At 38.9% G+C, this 19,026-nt stretch overlaps 1 protein-coding gene across 2 annotated transcripts in view; it reads right to left on the reverse strand.

Annotated features, from left to right (window-relative positions):
* Window positions 1-19,026, reverse strand: part of RASGRF2 (Ras protein specific guanine nucleotide releasing factor 2) — a 131,532-nt gene that overhangs the window by 92,623 nt on the left and 19,883 nt on the right. The gene's annotated exons all lie outside the window — the stretch shown is intronic.

The following is a 19,026-nucleotide window of genomic DNA, read 5'->3' on the forward strand; positions in this document are numbered from 1 at the left end:
CACAAGAAAATGCTATTCACACAAGAAGTGTCATATTCTTTGATGGCATTTCTTACGTGAAAGACGTTGGCCATGGTATGTTTCATAGAACACAGAAATTCAGGAAAGTTTTCATTACTTTCAGAATGTAGTAATAATAGTAATTATCTAGTGGGGAGAGGAGAAACCCCAGTCATCTACGTTAAAACCCATTTCATGAGGTTGGTCATTTACAACCTTATTTTGCATAGCTTGCATACTAACTTACAGCCAGGTAGCAAACAGAATTCTTCCAACTTAGATGAAAATAGGTGAGAAAATTCTACCTAAACACACATCTGTAATTTCCATAGGTGCCTTAAATGCACCAGTTAGTAAGCCAGCTGTTTCACAGGCAGAGGGACCAGCGAGGGACCTGTCCATACATAAAACCATCTGGTTATTAGGTCTAATGTGATGCAGGAGCTCTTACAGCTAAACACCTCTGCACCGGATAACTCAGGTCCCTGCGTTACCTAGAACTTCTCAATCCCTCTTCCACCTTCGTCCCAGTTAACAAGGAACTAAGTATAACCACATGTGGCAGCAATTACTTTCTGGGGTCTAACAGCAAATTCCAAACTCACTCCAGACAGCAAGTGAAGTATGTAATTTGTGTTCTCCCACGCCATTAGCCATTGTTTACAGCAGTAAGAAATGTGAAGTGATCTCAACAAACATTCTGCTTTCGTTGTCAAACCCACAGCTCAGCTGAAGAAGGCCCTCTGAGCCAAACACCATGCTGGAGATCAAGCAAATATAAAACACCTCAGAATTAAAAGCCATTTCAAGGCAGAAGGAACACAAGCATAAACAGAAACAGAAGGGATGAAATTTTACCTATGGAGAATTGGCTGCAGATATTGTCAACACTGATAATGAATTTTGCCCATACAAAAAAGATTATTTCAGCCATCTATTGGCCCTTTCTGAAACGTCTGGCAGCCTGCTGTGCATATACAATACACAAGTCAGCTGTGCAGTGTGCACAGAGCGGGTTCAATACACCCCAGATACACGCCAGATACACCGGATTCACTACACTGGCTCCAGCACTGTCTGTGCACCTGTATTTGCATCAAGGTTCGTGCCTGGGGACCTCACATTTACAAAACCCAGCTGCCTCTGTGCATCTGAGTACACTCACATGTTTGGTTTCTTTTTGGGTAACATGAGTACGTGTGATGGCATTCCATATAGAGAAAACTATTCATTTGTGCATTTTATTAATTTACTAAACATTGTTACATGTATACAAAACCGTTTTCATACAGAAGACCACAAGCACTGCAGGATTAGCAACAGACCAACAAAACAGAAACACAGCAAAATAAGAAGCAACATTCACATTTAACAGGCTGTACAAAGAAAGTCCAGGCTCTGATCTGTCGAGTTTCAGAAACAAAACAACTCCAGAGCACAGACGAGGATCAATAAATCATTAAAAGGACAATCCTGTAATACTGTGGTTTTTCAATAGTGCATATCACTTAAACCTGAATGCCATGAATAGAAAGAAACATTTAATCAGTGATAGTTCAACTCAGTGATAGATAAAAACTTTTATAACAATACAGTGCAGTTGAAAACAACCTACAGGGCAGTAAAAAGTGCAGCAAGATTACACACAAATGTGCTCTGTTTATAGACTGGAATAGTCTATTTTAAAAAGTATATTTAAAGATAAATCACACTGTTCGGAGCTGCATTTTATGTAACAAGTTATTTGTGTTTCATAAAGCTGCTACATATAAAATTAGAATAAAGAAGACACAAGTGTAGACAAGCACTGGATTTAATCCCATTGTGTAGAGATTCACATTAAAGGGAAGACACTATTACAGTCCTCCCTACTTTTTCTTTTAAAGTGAGGTAACTCAGACCTCTTTTGAGGAAGACTTGCAGTGATCTCATGTCGCAGAATTTAGACTTAAATGTGTGCAGTTACTATGCTGATAGCCATGATCTAAACGCTTAGTTAGACCAACAAAAAGCACAGATTAAAACTTTAAAAAACATCTACATCCTCCACCCCTCTCAAACACGCATATTGCATTCAAGCATCAGCATCAACTGTCACATCATTTACCCAGAAGTAGCCAACTCTAAAGTAAGCAAAGTGCAAGCAAAATATCATAACATGCCTCTAAAAAGAATCTCTAAGTCATCCTTGAATTCTCTTTTTAAAATAAATGTTGCTCATTTACAAAACTAATTTACTACAAGAAAATAAGATAGTATGTGTGATGCATCCACCCTTCTGCATACACACTATTAGTTTCTTGAAGTGATGACAGTAAATGTTTAAGAACTATAGGACACATTTACATCAACTACCCTCATCGTCATTCACCACATCCATTGGACTAGCAGGCAGGCACTCACGTTTCAAGTTAAGCCCGTGGTTCAGTTGGACAGGTTTTTTATTATTGTTTATTCTGAAAATTGTCAGGCTCATAGAAGATAAAATGAGCATTCTGTATTTTGATATAAAACAAATTCAGTGATTTCATTTTAAGGTGTCTTTTCAGTATTCAGGTATGCACAAGCAAAATGGTAACTCTTCATTTTAATAAAAACATCTTTGGCAGAGTTCTCCAAAGTAAAGCTTGGAAAAAAAGGCAGGGAAAGTTTCATATACCTTGCATAGGTATGAAGGCACTATCTTGACTGACAGTCAAGGAAAGAACAATGGGATTAAGGTGCATCAAGAATATTGTTATGTATCACTTCTCTGACTTGTATCTAGTGCTAGAGTTTCTTCCTATGGTGAAAAGGAAAGACTAAGGAATGAGCTGACAGGGACCTCTGCTTCAGAGACAAGACTGAAACAAGATTAAGACCCTGAGTGAAAGAAGTCCCGTACTGGAGTATACTGATTATTGTGCTGGGCTCCCCATTGACAGCAGTTCACACCATAACTTTGTCCTTATAAAACTGCCCAAATAATGGCTGTATTCAAAATAAGACAGAAAAAGCTCTGAAGTTGCCATGCTTTCCAAGGGGAAAAACAAGCATCGTTCTGGTAAAAAACAAAACAAAACAAAACCCAAACGAAACAAACAAAAAAACCCCTCCCAAAAAACCAACCCAAATGATATATGCCCTGTACCAGAAAGACTACTTCTAAGGCATACTGAGGTAGAGCTTCCACCAATACAGACACCCCTGAGACTAAATTTCCCAAGAGCAGAATGCTGATCTCCTTGTGACTGACAAGAGCTTTTGCTGTTTATGAAGCGAGAGTCACACCAACACAGGCACCACACTCTCCAATGCACAGGGACAGTCCCACAACTCATTCTCTTCCCTCCACCTCACATGGAAACCTCAAAGGACATCTCCTATCCTGTCTCTTATCTCTCATCCCCTGATAACTTACCACTACGTCTGTTTCGTTGGTTACTCCTTTTCATCCCCTGATAGCTGCAGTAACACGACGTGTCTTTTCCATTTGTAAATTAGTGGTGATGCTTGCAACAGTTCAGTTACTGAAACACTGAAGGACCAAGAAGAATGCGCACTCATCTTCCCATGGTGGTGCCGCTACCTGTCACAGGCAGAAAAGCTGCTACCCTAGATAATAACGCTGCTTGACAATTCCTACGGCAAGCTCCTGCCTTCAGCTCCTCATAAATTTGGTCAGCTTTGAATGTCTGGGTGGAAAAACTCATACTGGAGAAATGAAGCATGTGTCAACAGTGTTTGTTATCTTATCCTTCCATGAGCACAGCATATAAATATTTAAATTATGCTTCAGAGGACTCCAAGGTGACTACGAAATTTTGTTGTATTGTGGGCTTGTAAATGATTATAGTGCGGTAATAGCTACTCGCCTATGAACTGCTCTTCCCTAAACTTTTCTTACTAAACATAAACCAAATTTAATTCTCTTCATAATATACTATAAAAATACCATTTTTAAAGCTTAAATGTGGTGCGACCTTGTTAGATGCTATTTCTGATCTTTCAGTGACTTATTGTACAGTCGTGGTTTAATCATTCAAGCCAGGACTTCGAGAGTAATTTAAAAAGAAAATTCCAGCTGTCAATATTGATAAGAATGAAGACCATAAATGTGAAACAACTATGAAAAGTTAGTTTGTATACCAAGACTGCTACCAAAAATTAAAAGCCTTAACAAGAGTCTGTCTTCAATGTGAGGCATGAGGAAGCCTAATCATTTGCTGCATCTTTAAGGCTTATATTCACTACTTAATGTTTGTAAGGGCATGTTGAAAAAACTCTGAGGCGAAAAAAGGTGGGAGAGGCAATTAATTAAAATTTCAGATAACAAGCTAAAATATTTCTCGTTCTTGACTTCTAAAGACATTTTCATTTCAGAATCTGGAAATCTGTATGCAGTCTCAAGCACTAGTACATTATTGGGCAGAAGAGGACAATCACTGTAGCAACTGAAGACTCGTCAATAATCCTTGAAGGAAAAGCAGCAAACTGCAGCCTGAATCCAAGCAGCTTGTATTATTCAAGGACATGTTAACTCATGAAGTTTTCAGATGTGTTCTACTGACAGTATTTTGCCCAGCTTCTCAAATACAAAACATTACGTATATTCTATATTTCTTACATCCCAGGGAAACAGAAGGAAAAGAAGGGAATATGTTTGGAAGAAGGCAGCATCCCTAGAAAGGAACAAGTGCAAAAGTATGAGTGTATGGAGGTGAGTGAAATGTTTGGGGGAGAAGACAACAATCCGTCCCCATCACTGGATCAGCAGCATGTTAGTAGGAAGAAGAGTATTGTGCTTTGAGTCAAAGGAAGACAAATGCCAGGGTTAGGTTATGCCACATCTTGAGACTTGCTGTGCTGCTAGCGCTGGCAGGAAATTCATAGCCCATTGTTGTGAAATTAGCATGAGAGTGGAATAATGACAGGAGGGTGAAAACCATGGCAATTTTTTTAGAAGTTTCCAGGGAGATCTACAAAGCCAAAACACTTCATGTTTGTATCACACCAATTAGTAGAAGCTATAATGAGAACAGGATTAGTGGACATCAGAATTAATATGATGTACTTGGGAAGAGTCAGTAAGGCTTTTGTAAAAGGCTGTCAACTCCTCTAAACCCAGTGGAGTTTGCTGAAGGGGTCAACAAACATTTGGATTACGATGATATGGTTTTCAAAATGCTTTTGACAGATTTTTAGGGAAGCACTTAAGCATCTAGGACTTACAAGAAAAACGTCCCTCCATGGACAAAAAGAAAAAAAAATCTGATCAGAAGCTAGGAAACAAAGCTGGAATACTGGACCATCTGTCAGTTCATATAATGGAACAAGGTCATCAAAGGACTTCCTCAGGGAATTGCATTGAAGACTGGAACAGGCATTACAAAGGATGACAAAGTTTGTTAATTATTCAATATAGTAATGATGAGAACCTATTATAAAGAACTGCAGACTCAACACGCCTGAGTTACTGGAAAGTAAAATGGCAGGTGAAATTCACTGTACACAAATGTAAAGTGACATGTGAGGAAAAACATTCCAAGGTTCACATGTGAAAAGATGGGCTCTGTCCTTGGTACTACCACTCAGGACTAAGATCCTGGAATAAGTTCCACAGAAACACCAGCCCAATGCTCAACAGCTGCCAAAAAAGCAAACCAGAGTGCTGGGGATGATTGGGAAAGAAACAGAACAAAGTAGACAAGGCTATTACGCTAAGAAACATCTTGAATACTGTGAGTAGCTTTGGACCTCCCATCACAGAAGGGGCAACATAAAATGGGAAAGGTTCAGAAAAAGATAAAAGTGGTATGCAAAGGCTTGCGTATGTCCAAATCAGATATCCATATAAGTAAAAACTTAAGCTGAGACTCTTCAATACAAAGAAAGGAACAACTTTGGGGGTACAACATGGATCTGCAAAATCACAAGAGATATGGAATGGATGGAAAAGGATCCACTGCTCTATTTCTCTTCCAATAAAAAAAAAATCTGTTAAATGAATGTCATAGAAACCAGCTTCAAAACAAACAGAAGAAAGTGGTTCTTCATGCAACTGGTAGTAAACTGGTGTTGCTTCTTGACAAAGAAAGTAGAAAATGCAGTAAGTGTTGATAAGTTGCAGGGAGACTAGAAAGTTCACTGTACAGAAATTGTGGGCTACTGAGCACACAGAATTCACATATTCAGAATTCAAACAGTCCTGAAGCTGAAAATAACTAGCAGCTTAAAGTCATGTCAGAGGAGAGGGAAAGGAAAAGTAAAATATGTGCCTAAGTTGATGCCTTCCCTGGCATGTCCTCATGGCCACAATGTGAGATAGGATATCAGACTAGTTGGACCTTTTGTCCACTCAAATAAAGTCTTTCTCATAGTCTTACAGGAGCTAATTAAAACTTCATTTGATGGCATGTGAGTCTTCTAAATCCTTCAAGTTACACTGGCATTTTCATAAAGTGCTGGCTCTTACTAATTGTCTGGTTTTTTTCTTGCATATTTTGGTCTTGATTTTAATTCTTTAAAAAAATAAAGAGGTAATTTGCAAAACGGGTAGAGAGCCACTGCAGTCTTTCAGCTGCTTCAGTGTTTCTTTGTGGTGGCACCCAGGGATTAAGGGTTTTTTTTGTCATGTTAATGTTGCTTCATCATCCCTGGTAGATAGAAATCTGGTATTGAACAGAACTACAGAGAAAAAACTTCTAGAGGTAAATGAGAATAGGGCTTTTATCTGCCAAGCCACTGGCTCAAGAACACATTAGAAGGCATTGTTTGGGATCTCCATCTCCAACACTGAGGAGATTCAGAGATGGGCTGTAGTATCTGTTCTGGGTTTGGTTTAACACTGGCTAAATATATACTACACACACACCCGATATTGTATGGTAGATAAGATAGCTTGATGTCTTCTCTCTTCAACCAATATTAGATTAATCAAGTTACAAACTGCTGCACAAAATCTGTTCTGGCATCTGACAGTGAATCACCTTCCTGAGCCATTCTGCAAATATTGTTTGGGCCAAGAGCAACAGCATTCTGAGGTCATTATATTTAAATATGAAATCAATAGTTCTGGAATTAGGGAGATTGTACATAAATGTACCCTGTTTTATAAACTCTTACTATATTGATAAAAAAATACCATACCCAGCTTGCATGCAAAACAGAAATCAAGGAATACACAAAGGTCACTGCAGACCTTAATTCTCCTGCAACTCTGTTGGCTTGCATTAAAATTAGGCCAAATAACAACAGTTATAGCATTTGTTTCAAGGATGAGACAACCAGACTAATACGGCCCCATTTGCTATATTTTCAATGCAGACCATTTGTACTTCAGCAGCAGTTTATCAACACAGAAAAAATCTGCCACACAAAAGGAAATGTCACAAGTAAAGGCTACAGGAACTGATACAACACAGTAAGCACAGCTAAATTATTCACTAGTAATAAACTGAACATGGGTACCATAGTCTCAAAATGCATTTGACACTGTCCAGTGGGAATTTCCAGCCAGAAACCACAAGCTGCTTGCCTAGAAGGCTGTGTGCATTACCTAGCTGCAGGACATGTTCCCTCTTCTCGCAGCATTCATTACTGCTGCTCTCTCCAGTGCCTTGCACAGAAATAAGGCCTATAATGAAGGTATGGGACTGGCATTCAGGACAGTCAGGTTAAGTGTCTCATTTTGTTGGGAACTCTGTATATGAGACAGGTTTCCTAAAGGCTTTTTGGCAACCAGCCTGGGACGTGCAGACTCACCATGCTTGAGTCTGGCAGAACAATCCACAAAGCCCCTCATTTAACATTTAGCGACCTGAAAGGCTGCATCCCGATGCCAGTATATTCACTAGTAAACATTCACAGCATTCCCAGAACTGCTGCCCTCCTGCATATCCTTAGCCTCTCCTCCCATGTGTAAGGTCTTCTGGGACTGACACTGATACATCTCTACATCTAACTACCTTAGGTGACTGATGGAGTAGCTGTGCCCTGAAGATACTTTCTATAGACCAAAATTCTATAAAATGGAAAGTATATTCTATAAACCACAGCCGAATCAAACCTGCCTAAATCAAGAGACAGACAAAATTTCTCCCAATACCTAATGGTGTAGGTATCATTCTGCTCACCACTGTATGCCCTCAATCCCATTCCTAGCATTCTCACCTTCCCAAGCACTGGAAAAAGGACACGGCACTCAGGTCTGCATATCCCACTTATCAATAAAACCTCTAATTTTTAGCTACCACTTGTTGCCTCAGATCCCTTCCAGTCTTCAGTTTCTTTATAATATATTCCTTATGCTTGCAAAAGGAAAATCACTTCCTTTGAAAGAGTTAGATTAAATCATAGTTTGAGACATTTTCAGGGGACACACATTCAACCTGTATGTGGAGAGTTCAACAAATGGTCAGGTACCTGTTCGGATCATGATCTCCTGTAGTGAAATGTTTGCAGTGCGAACGATGGAAAAGGAGCATGGAAATCCCATTATTCTTACTGATGACCTATTCCAGCATGAAGGCTGGGGGCACAGCTCCTCACTTCTTGTCTATACCTGCACTTCTCCTGTGTCTCATTAGCTGCCTTTCCATCGGGGCCACAGAGGAGGGAATGAACTGTCAAGTTAATCCAAGTTCTGGTCCCTCCTCAAGCATGTCACAGATAAAGGGAATAAAGATTACAGTCCTACCACTTAAGTAAGCACAATACAGCTGTGTTAGTAGAAGACTGTGCTATTCAATGTGACAAAGAAAGGACAGATGGGGGAAACAGAAAGAGACAACAGGGAATACTGTAATCAGTGGCGGTTTTATATATTTTTCAGGAATTAGACTTTTTGTGTTTTGTTCTTTTTTCACCCTGTCTCATTCTGTCACCATTCTTAGCAACCCTAACCTTTCTTCATGTATTGACAGCCTTTCCCTCCTTGTTCAAACAACCGCTAGAGCACCTGCTATCCAACTTTGTCTGAAATCTGATAATGATGCAGAGCTCCTCCACATGAATTGAGCTAGAATCTTAGTATTTGTTTTGCCCCGCAAAAGACATCCCTGTATTTTAATTAAAAGATCAGACTTTAAAGGCCAGAAGGGACATTTATAACATTCTAGTCTGACGACTTGTGTAATATAGGCCAGAAAAATCTCACTAGAAAGCTCCTGCATCAAACATATAGGATCAAGGTGAGACACAGAGCCTCCTTAATCAATCCTAACATAAAAAGTAATGGAAAACCCGCCTGAGCCCATGTTCAATTGTTCTAGGTATTAACTTACCCTCACTACTAAAAACATGCAGCTTCATTTTAAAAAATGAGTAAACAAGTAAAAAATGAAATTATATAATGGGCCTCAGTTTCGAAGATTGTGTCCACACAGTGTGTACTGCAAGAGTGGAGCCTGGGTTTCTCAGTAAACACCATCACATATGCAAAAAAAAAAAAAAGAAAAAAGGTATACCTGCCCCAAATCATGCACATAAACAATTTTACAGAGCAAGTAATTTTGAAGTATTAATTTCTAGGAAGCAGATTAATTGGCTGGCTTCTTAATTATTCTGAAGATATGCAAACACAGGATTTGTCATTTTTAAAGCTCTTTACAGACAGTAACTAATCTTCTAACTCCTCTACAAGGTAAGAATTATGGTGCCCATTTTAGACACAAGGATATGTGCAAAGATGCCCAAATATAGATCTGCTGTAAATGAGTTCAACTCAAGATTGCTATAAACAGAGCTTCTCTCCCTGAAGTGAGCCAACATATGACAGGGAAGCAAGAATAAGAAGTCAGCACATCCTAGACCTTGTTACATCTCTGTTATATATAATCATTTCTATCTATAAACAGTTTCAGAAAAAAACAAACACTCAAAATTTCAAGTAACTACAGTATTCTGTGAGATGAGGGACAAGACTGGTACAGTCTACCTGCCAGCACCAGAGATTGCCAGGGCTCTGATGGAAAATAAAAGACCACTGCAAAGAGCCACATGCAATGTTTTCAAAACTACCTATCAAAGCTGAACGATTTTATGACACGAAAAAATGTCTTTTTGTTGCCACCACACTCACTGACAGCCCTACTCTGTGGTTAACTAGCCCTAGGGGTTGGAGCCGGGATATAACCTAGTAAAAAACTTGGGAAGAAAAGTGACAGAATGTAGTTTTAAGCAAGAGAAGGTTATTCCAACACCAGAAGCATGTTCTCCTGCCTAGACCTCCACCTTCTATTTACTCATATTCCATCAAAAGGAGTGCTCATTGGACTACCCAACTGGACCAAACTCAGGAAGAGAATTCAAGTACATGAATTCCACAGAGCTGAAAACAGTGCTTCTCTAACCATAACTCACATAGAAATAAGTTCTTCATTAACTTATCTCGTCCCTAAAGACTGTAAGTAGAAAAGTAGCGCTTACCCATCTGGAGGGAACTATAAGTAAGCCTATTGGTGCACCTGGACATTCAAGGACCAGGCAATGGTTTGGATTGCTCTGTCTTAAAATCACCTGAGTATATGGGGTACACTCAGATACACAGAGCAAGAAAACATTTACCTTGTCTCAGGACATCAAAGATCCAGTGGTTGAGTCCTGTCATATCTCACCCACTAAGAAACATTTGGATCAAATTTCTCTGACATTTTCATACCCGTTTTTGTAACTGCTATTCTGTTAAGTTCTCATCAATGACCAAAAAAAAAAAAAAAAAGAAAAATCCAATGCACGTCACCCTGCCAAGCAACAATTAGGATGATTCAGTCTGTAAGACAATCCTTCCCTAATCGTCAGTAGTATTATTTCAACTTCTGACTATCCATTGTCAACCCCTGGTTTTGTACAAGGATTCACTGAAATTTCCTTAACTGATGAAGCTGTTTAGACATGCTGTACCAGCAAACCAAAAATAATCCAATCAACTAACCCACCTTGCATATATAAACAAACACCTCACACTGACAAGAGTGTTACATCCACTAACATTTTATATGAAGGGTGAGAACTGAATTGTACTATATAAGTGGTGAGCCAAAAATTGGTTTTCAAAATTTGGCTGGACATAGCTGACATGTGTTCATGGCTTGTGTAAAACAGAATTATTTTCAGGCTGTAAAACCAATAGCATTAGAGATGGAATCCACATTTTATAATATTTACTGTCAAAGACATGCTTTAGCATACATGCAGTTTTCAACAATTTACCCAACTGCAACTATAGTACATGTTTTCTTTTCAGGTTTTTATTAATATCTCTCAAATCACATTAGCTGTTATACATTCAATAGATTGCTAGTAACAAAGATTTTGCAGTTTATGCAATGTGAGGTACTTTAAACACTCATACATTATACATGGTTTTTCACCCAAATGAGTGTCGTGCATATAGCAAAGGACATGTTGACATTTCCTTTTTAAGTAATTCAACAATTATTCACATTCTCTGGTAACACGATAGAAATATTTCACATCTTTTACAGAATGCCTGGGTTTTGGTTCCCCTGAAATTTGGTTGTGAATGCTCTGGTTTTAACCACACTTGTCATTCCACCACTATTAGTCAAACAACAAGGTGTGTACAAAGAGAGCAACAGGAAGTTACTTAGGGTTGTAACCATAATCTATTTCTTACTCTTTAAACTGTACTGGCAGGGGCAGGGAACCCAAATTTCTATTCACACATGGACACAGATGTTGCTGGACCACTGTTAACATCCACTGGCAGGACCTCCTACCCATTCAAACACCAAGAACACCTTAACTGAACCTCTTAGTGTCAGAAAGTGTTTCCTCTCCTTCACTCCAAAGTCAAGTGTTTCAAAGACACCACCATAAAGGACTGCCTTAACGAGGGAAACGAGGAAGCAAACATTTTCACAACTGATCCCTAGCTGTTCTCCCTCTTTGGAGCCATGGGTTTCCTCCAACAAGGCAGTTCACACCCAAACCTCGCTAGGTTCATTAATGCAGGGGTCATATTACCTGCAGCTTGCTTTGAGGAGAGTTTGCATGGAGGAGAAAGGCTCACCAAAATCTTTTGAGAGAGAAAGATGCTAGAGTTGTCATGTCCTTAACTGCATAAAAGCATGGCAAGATACATGCATCCTGGCCAAACCCCTTCAAGAGGCACAAACATTTTTCCCACTGCCCCTCTTTGGCTACAGATACCATTTTTTTATCATTTCATTACCAATGCCACCTCTTCGGGGAAACAGAGCTTGTACAACTTACCCTAATAAATGCTGTCTTTATCCAGCTGTGTAATATGATGACAGGCATCTCCTCCCTTCAGAGATGACATCAACAAAGCTCTAAGTGTGAACCAAAACTCTCTTGTGTGCTAATTTTTAGCTTGTGTAGAAATAAAATGGGCTTAAAGCAAATACACCAAAAGGAGTTACACAACTACTTTCAAAAATCCATTTACTGATAATTCACTTTCATCAACTCTTTTTTTCCCCTGGAGCTATTACAATTCTGGGTGTCAGGCAAACAGGTGTGATGCTTTTTTTTCACAGTGTGTTTACCAAAGAATTTATGACAGAAAAGTTGAAAAACCTTTTTATTCATGCTAGGCATAAGTTTCCTTTCCACCTGATGAGAGTAATCTGGCACTGTGTTGGTTAATACTGACCTTTGGAAGCACCTTTCTGATAACTGAGACATCTCCATATGTTCCACAACTCCTGGATCACATCAGCATTTGAGCAGTGTCACCACTACCTCTTCTGAGATCATGCTCTGTTTTATTACTCAGGATAAGGCGCATGCAGCATGGTTTCATTCTCTAAACAATGCAGTTTGTCGAGGCATTTTGTATTACATACATTTAAATTAATACCATTTTCTCTTGCAGACTTTCTGAAATACTTTCTGCAGGAAGTCAGTAACTACCAGTGCAGACTTGTAACAAAAGTGCCAAGGGCAAAGCAGAACTCTATTTCAGAGTCATAGGTGCTGCTCAGGCTCAGTGACCATGGCCATGTCACCTCAGTCCAGCCACTTTGCTATCATGCTGTCCTGCACACACTCTGGGTAGCAGTAAAGCCTGATCCTGTTGTCCACAGACATGGGATTTGAGAATTTCAAAGCATACACAGGACTGCTGGTCAAACGCCACTTCCCTGCAAGGAGCAGGTGACACTGAGAACCAAGAGCAATTCTAAGGTGGCATCATGGTTTTGGAGAAGACAGAGTCACAAAATGGTTGAGAAAGAGGGGGCAGAAAAGTACAGGCATCACGTTCACTCTCCCAGAAAAGAATAAATTGTATGCAGAACAAGAGGATTTTCTGTTCATTTTCCACAAAGAGAATATTTTATGTTCCTCCTTCTTATGCAACCTCAAATTTTGCTTCGTATGTCAAGCTGCATCCCCAGCAGCAATAGCTTTCTCAAGCTAACCTGAATAAACAAAGAGATTTTGAGTTCCTGAGGGAGATCATCTTTGAACAGGAAAACCTTCCCATGATGGTAGTGTTGTTGCTATTCCACAGCAAATCCTATGAAGCCTTGGCTTGAGAAGTGCAAAACAGGACCCTGATCTTTCCTTTGCAGCAGGCTAGTGGCCAAATGTTATTGATTTCTTGGCAGTTTGACAGAAGTGTGCAGTTCATTAGGTCTTGAACTTGCCATACAATCAAAGAAACTTTTCTTTTAAGTGAAGCTCTGCTTTCTACTATGTTTGTTTCACAACAATTTTCATAACAAATTGCTGAAAAATCTCGGATGGCAAATAAAGAAGAGCAACCACGCTTCAGCTTGAATGTAAACAGAATCATTTCAAAGGATGTTACTGCACTTTCTTTTAGTGCTGCCAATATCAGGTTTTATAATTTATGATCTCTGTTATTCTACTGGAGTTTCTCAAAATTATATTCATGATTCACATTTTTTATGTAATGTAATAGTAAAGCCTGAATAATCAAAGTAGTATTCACATGGCAAATGCTGAAATTCAATTTGCTTTACATTTCTTTTTTCCATTTGCACATAGATGTCTTGTTTTTAACAGGAATTCTTCTTCCTCTCAAATAAAATATAAATTTCCTCTTTTTTCTTTTAATTTTAATCAAAATTGATCCTTTTTAAAATAAGATACACAGAAAACACCACCATATCTTTAAGCCATCAGTTTCAACCAAAACATGTGAGAAGCAGTTTAGCACCAATAGCTGCATCTAAATACAAACAGTTTCCATTGTTTTGTGTTTTTAACTCACTGGAATGCATTGTGGGAAGACTATGCCAGAAACTCAATTTCTCTTCTCACAATTCTCTCATGTTTGGAGCTTTGTAGCCCACATGAATATTATTCTTTTCAAAGGCACAGAAACATACAGCAGCATGTAAGGACTGAAAAGCTATCCGGTTTTGCCACCAATAACAAGAAAATAGGCATTGCCTGTACTAAGGAAACTATAAAAGAACATAATTTTCTGCACTAACAGGCATACAAGGCATGTCAAAATACAGTAGCAAAATAGCTACAGCTTTCAGGTCACTTACAAGCCTCACCCACTTTCTTACTGAAAACACATTTTTTCTGCAGCAACAGACAAAATATTCCTTAGGTCATCTTTTCTTGATGAATATTTCTAATAAGAGGAAAAATACTGCTTACATCTTCTGCTTCCATTTACACCAGGGTTGGGCAAGGGACACATGGAGGGTAGTAACAGGGCAAAAACCCCACCTTTCTATCCTACAGGAAATTCTAATGTTTTATCATATCAAGAATTACTTAGAAACATAAAATCAAAACAAACCAAAGGCTTTTAGCACTTTGTGTTGAATCAACCAATTGTGATGGACTAACCAAAAAACACTTGGTTTGAAGCCTGTTCCACATCAACCTATACATGCCTAAAGGGAACCGTAATGCAGCTCCTGCCCCATACAGGTGTACTCCTCATCCAAGCTATACTTCCATGATGGGTCTCTTGTCTCTTCCAGGACATATGGCGCTGAGCTGCAGTGGAAGCAGTGGAGAGTCAAGATATACAAGAAAAGGAGAGAGGCACCACACCCAGCTTCTCTGAGATAGCATAGCACTACAGACCAATGAAGTTTAATGCAACTCAGTTCAAAGCCAAATATTTCACTGGGGGTCAGCGGATAATTTGATTTACAAAATCAAACCAGCCAAAAACTACGTACTCAATCACATGGGGGAAAAAATGCAGTAAATTGAATGAGGGGTTTTCAGGTTTTTTGAAACTACTTTTTCCACACAAAATAATTCTAACAAAAAGTTGAAGACCAGCATCCACAGAAGCCCTCCCTGGATTTCCATCCTCCTTGTTTTCATTCTTACACTTCTATTTCTGACACCTCCTCTCTAACTTTTGTAATGTAAAAAATTAAGAACCTTCTTTGTTCTACCAGTTGCATAAAAATGGGATACTACTTCTACTGCAGAAGTTGTAGTAATTATGAAGATTGCCATCCTACTGCCTGACATGGTGTCAGAAAGATAACCTCATTCAGGTTTCTTAAAGAGAAGAAAGAAACCCACAAAACAATCCCTGTCAAGCCCTTAAAATTATCATTTCCAAAGATAAAACAATGCAAAAGTAGCTACAGTGCTTTTGATAACTAAAGCTAGAAGTTTCAAAGTTCACATTTTGAACACAACTGTGGAAACATTTGTTTTTATAGAGATGTTTACAGTGCATTCTTGTATATACTGTCTTGTAGCATTAAAATTCTGTATTCCCACGTAAAAAAAGATGTGGCATAAAAATCATGTGAATTTACTTGCCTCCTGCAGAAACATGAATGATGTAGCCAGCTGCAGTAAGGGAGAAAAATGAGAAGGGGGAGAATACTGTTCAACAAAATTCTAGCTTCAAAGTGACATTCCTATCACTATCATCATATAGAGACAAATTTCCATCAAGAATTTTGTGAGGAGGTTCTGTGGGATCCAACCATAAAGAACTGACCTGGAACAATACTACTGTCCTGGTTTCAGCTGGGATAGTGTTAGTTTTCTTCCTGGTAGCTGGTAGAGTGTTATGTTTTGGATTTAGTATGAGAAGAATGTTGATAACACACTGATGACTTCAGTTGTTGCTAAGTAATGTTTAGTCTAAGTCAAGGTTTTTCAGCTTCTGATGCCCAGCCAGCAAGAAGGCTGGAGGGGCACAAAAAGTTGGGAGGGGACACAGCCAGGGCAGCTGACCCAAAGTGGACAAGGGGGTATTCCATACTGTGTGATGTCATGCCCAGTATATAAACTGGGGGGAGTGGGTCTGGTGGGATTGCTGCTCGGGAACTAACTGGGCATCATTTGGCGGGTGGTGAGCAATTCCATTGTGCATCACTTGTATATTTCAATCCCTTTATTATTATTATTATTATTATTATTATTATTATTATTATTATCATTTTATTATTACTACTATCACCATTATTAGTTTCTTCCTTTCTGTTCTATTAAACTGTTCTTATCTCAACCCATGAGTTTTACCTTTTCCTTCCAATTCTCTCCCCCATCCCACTGGGGGGGGGGGGGGGGGGGGAAGTGAGTGAGCAGCTGCGTGGTGCTTAGTTACCGGGTGGGGTTAAACCATGACCACTACCCAAAGCAAAGGCATAACAGCACTATAAAATAAGTTCTGCATAAACAGAATACAGCAAGTGAGCATGGCAGGCAGTCACATGTTGTGGTTATAGGTTTTGCCATCCTGGCTCATATTAGCCACCTATCTATTATCCTATCTGTGACCATAGCCTCTTGTTAGTTCTTAAATGATTTGGAGAAATGGGGAAGAACAAACTGCTCCTGAAAACGGGCAATAAAATTACCAAAACACAACTCTCAGTGGCTGCCATTAGTGGCTGCTGTCAGTGGCTACTCTGTGACTGAGATGCTAGAGTCACTTTCCTTCTAATAATTTTAAAAGAAAAGCACATGCTATTACAAAACACAGTATGTAAAAGCTTTACTTGCACCACCAGTGCTGCAAGGAGATGGTTCTTTTCTTAAGAGGTATGTACCTAATTTTTTCTTGCAGCACAACTAATCATGTTTACTTCTCAATCATTAAAAAGGCAATGTTTTTCTATTACAACAGCAGCTTGAATTGCTGAACAAATGTCAACATTAAAAGCAGTGTCGCAGCTCTCTACATTCTTAAAGGTTTGCATTTTAGATATTTCAAGTTACCACTGACACCTATCTCTTGAAAATATTTATATCAAATCATTTTTTAAACTTCCACAACATAGGTAGCAATCTATACCACTGCTCCATCTAAATGACTGCCAATTAGATTTGAAACACCAAAGAGCAATTTATTCCTGTTCTTCTAAAGTACACAGCAAAGTAATCATAATGTCATTAAGCTAAAGTAGTTATAAAGCAGAGTTCTAACCAAACAAGCTGAAGGCTAGTTTGCAATATAATGAGGTGACAGATGTCCCAGCATAATTTGGGACTTGCATACAAGAAAACACCATGTCCTGCTAAGGAGGTCAGTAATACAAATACAACTATTTACACAGCTAGACAGAGAGTTGGGATGAAGATACTCAAATGCCTGTGTAAAACATGGATCATACAGAACTATTGGCTCTACTAGAAATTAAGAATAGTGGGTGTTTAGCTCCTAACAACCTGTCCTCTTATTTAGCTGGCTAAATTATGACTGCTGCGCTAAATTCTTATCATCACTGAAATAAATGGCAAAACTTCAACTAAATGCAGAGGAATTTGGGGTCTTTAGATCTGACCCTGATTTCACTTACGCTGAGGTTAAAATGATGCAATTCCAATTAGCATCACCCATTATTTCTTCTGTCTTCTTATTTCCTGCATTACCTCTCAAACAAGTTTCTAGGCACTGAAAATCTATCGCATGTTAAAGGTCCCAGCACATAAAATAATTGTTCTCTTTACTCAACCCCTTCTATGTACCACCTCCACTCTACATTGCCCTCATCTCAAAGGTTTTAAAATGACCTGCGTGCAGATTTGAGGAGCAGGCCTAGAGCTAGTGCTTCACATCGCATGCTCAACTGCAAAATCTAAAAAGAAATTGCCCAAACTTGACATTCATTATTTATTCAGTGACAGAAGAAAAAACCCATTATTCAAAGGTACTGAAGATTTTATTTATTACCTCTGGAAAAAAGAAACCACAAAACATAAAACAAGTGCAAATACTGATCAATAGACATGTTTTATAATTATGATGCGATATACATATGCCTTAAAGAAACTTTGTATCTTATACCTGCTATAATAATTTTTTCCATCCTTGAAAATTAGAGAAAATAAATACTATATGCTGCATATTAGGCTGACTCATAAAACAGATCAAAGAAATTTAAAAAAACTCATTTAGTATCAGTTTATGAAGCTTTTTATAGACAAAAAATATTAGAATTTTTTTAATGTAATAGGGGAACTTCCTAAGAGTCAACAAAGTGCCAGTCAATTTAGTAATTAAGTGGCCATACTGGCACAAAGCAAGCATTCATCTAGCTCAGTAATCCACCTCCAGCACTGGCTAATAGGTGATACATAAGCCAGAACATCTGAAGAGGATAAGCATCAGACATTTCATGCCCAACCGGGATGCACAACTGGTTTCACCATAGATGCCAAGTCATAAAGTGGTGGTCTCGGCAACTTCTGCAACTTCATCTCCTTCTATCACTTAGGGGCCATATTACTCAGCACTTCCCAGACCAACAGGGCTTTGCTATTCACACAGCCCAGCCTCCGCAGGACAACTTATGGGCAGCTTGTGGAGCCAGAAGCTGCTAGCATCTTGCTTGGCCACTCCTAGCCCATTACAGCCCACACAGGTCAGTATTGCTAAAGCATGGGAGGAATACCAAATGCACTAGCTGAACAGGTGCTGGGCATAATTAAGACAGAGTAGAAGAAAACACTTCTGCACACCCTCACACAGAAGGGCACAGCATTCCACTCTGATGTGCAGAACACCAGAAGCTGGAAAAATCAACAACCGTTTATGGGGCATAGGCACGGTTTATAACACACTGGTATAGCAAAAACTTCTCCTTC

This window comes from Harpia harpyja, chromosome Z, assembly GCF_026419915.1.
Source record: "Harpia harpyja isolate bHarHar1 chromosome Z, bHarHar1 primary haplotype, whole genome shotgun sequence".
Classification (NCBI taxonomy): Eukaryota; Metazoa; Chordata; class Aves; order Accipitriformes; family Accipitridae; genus Harpia; species Harpia harpyja.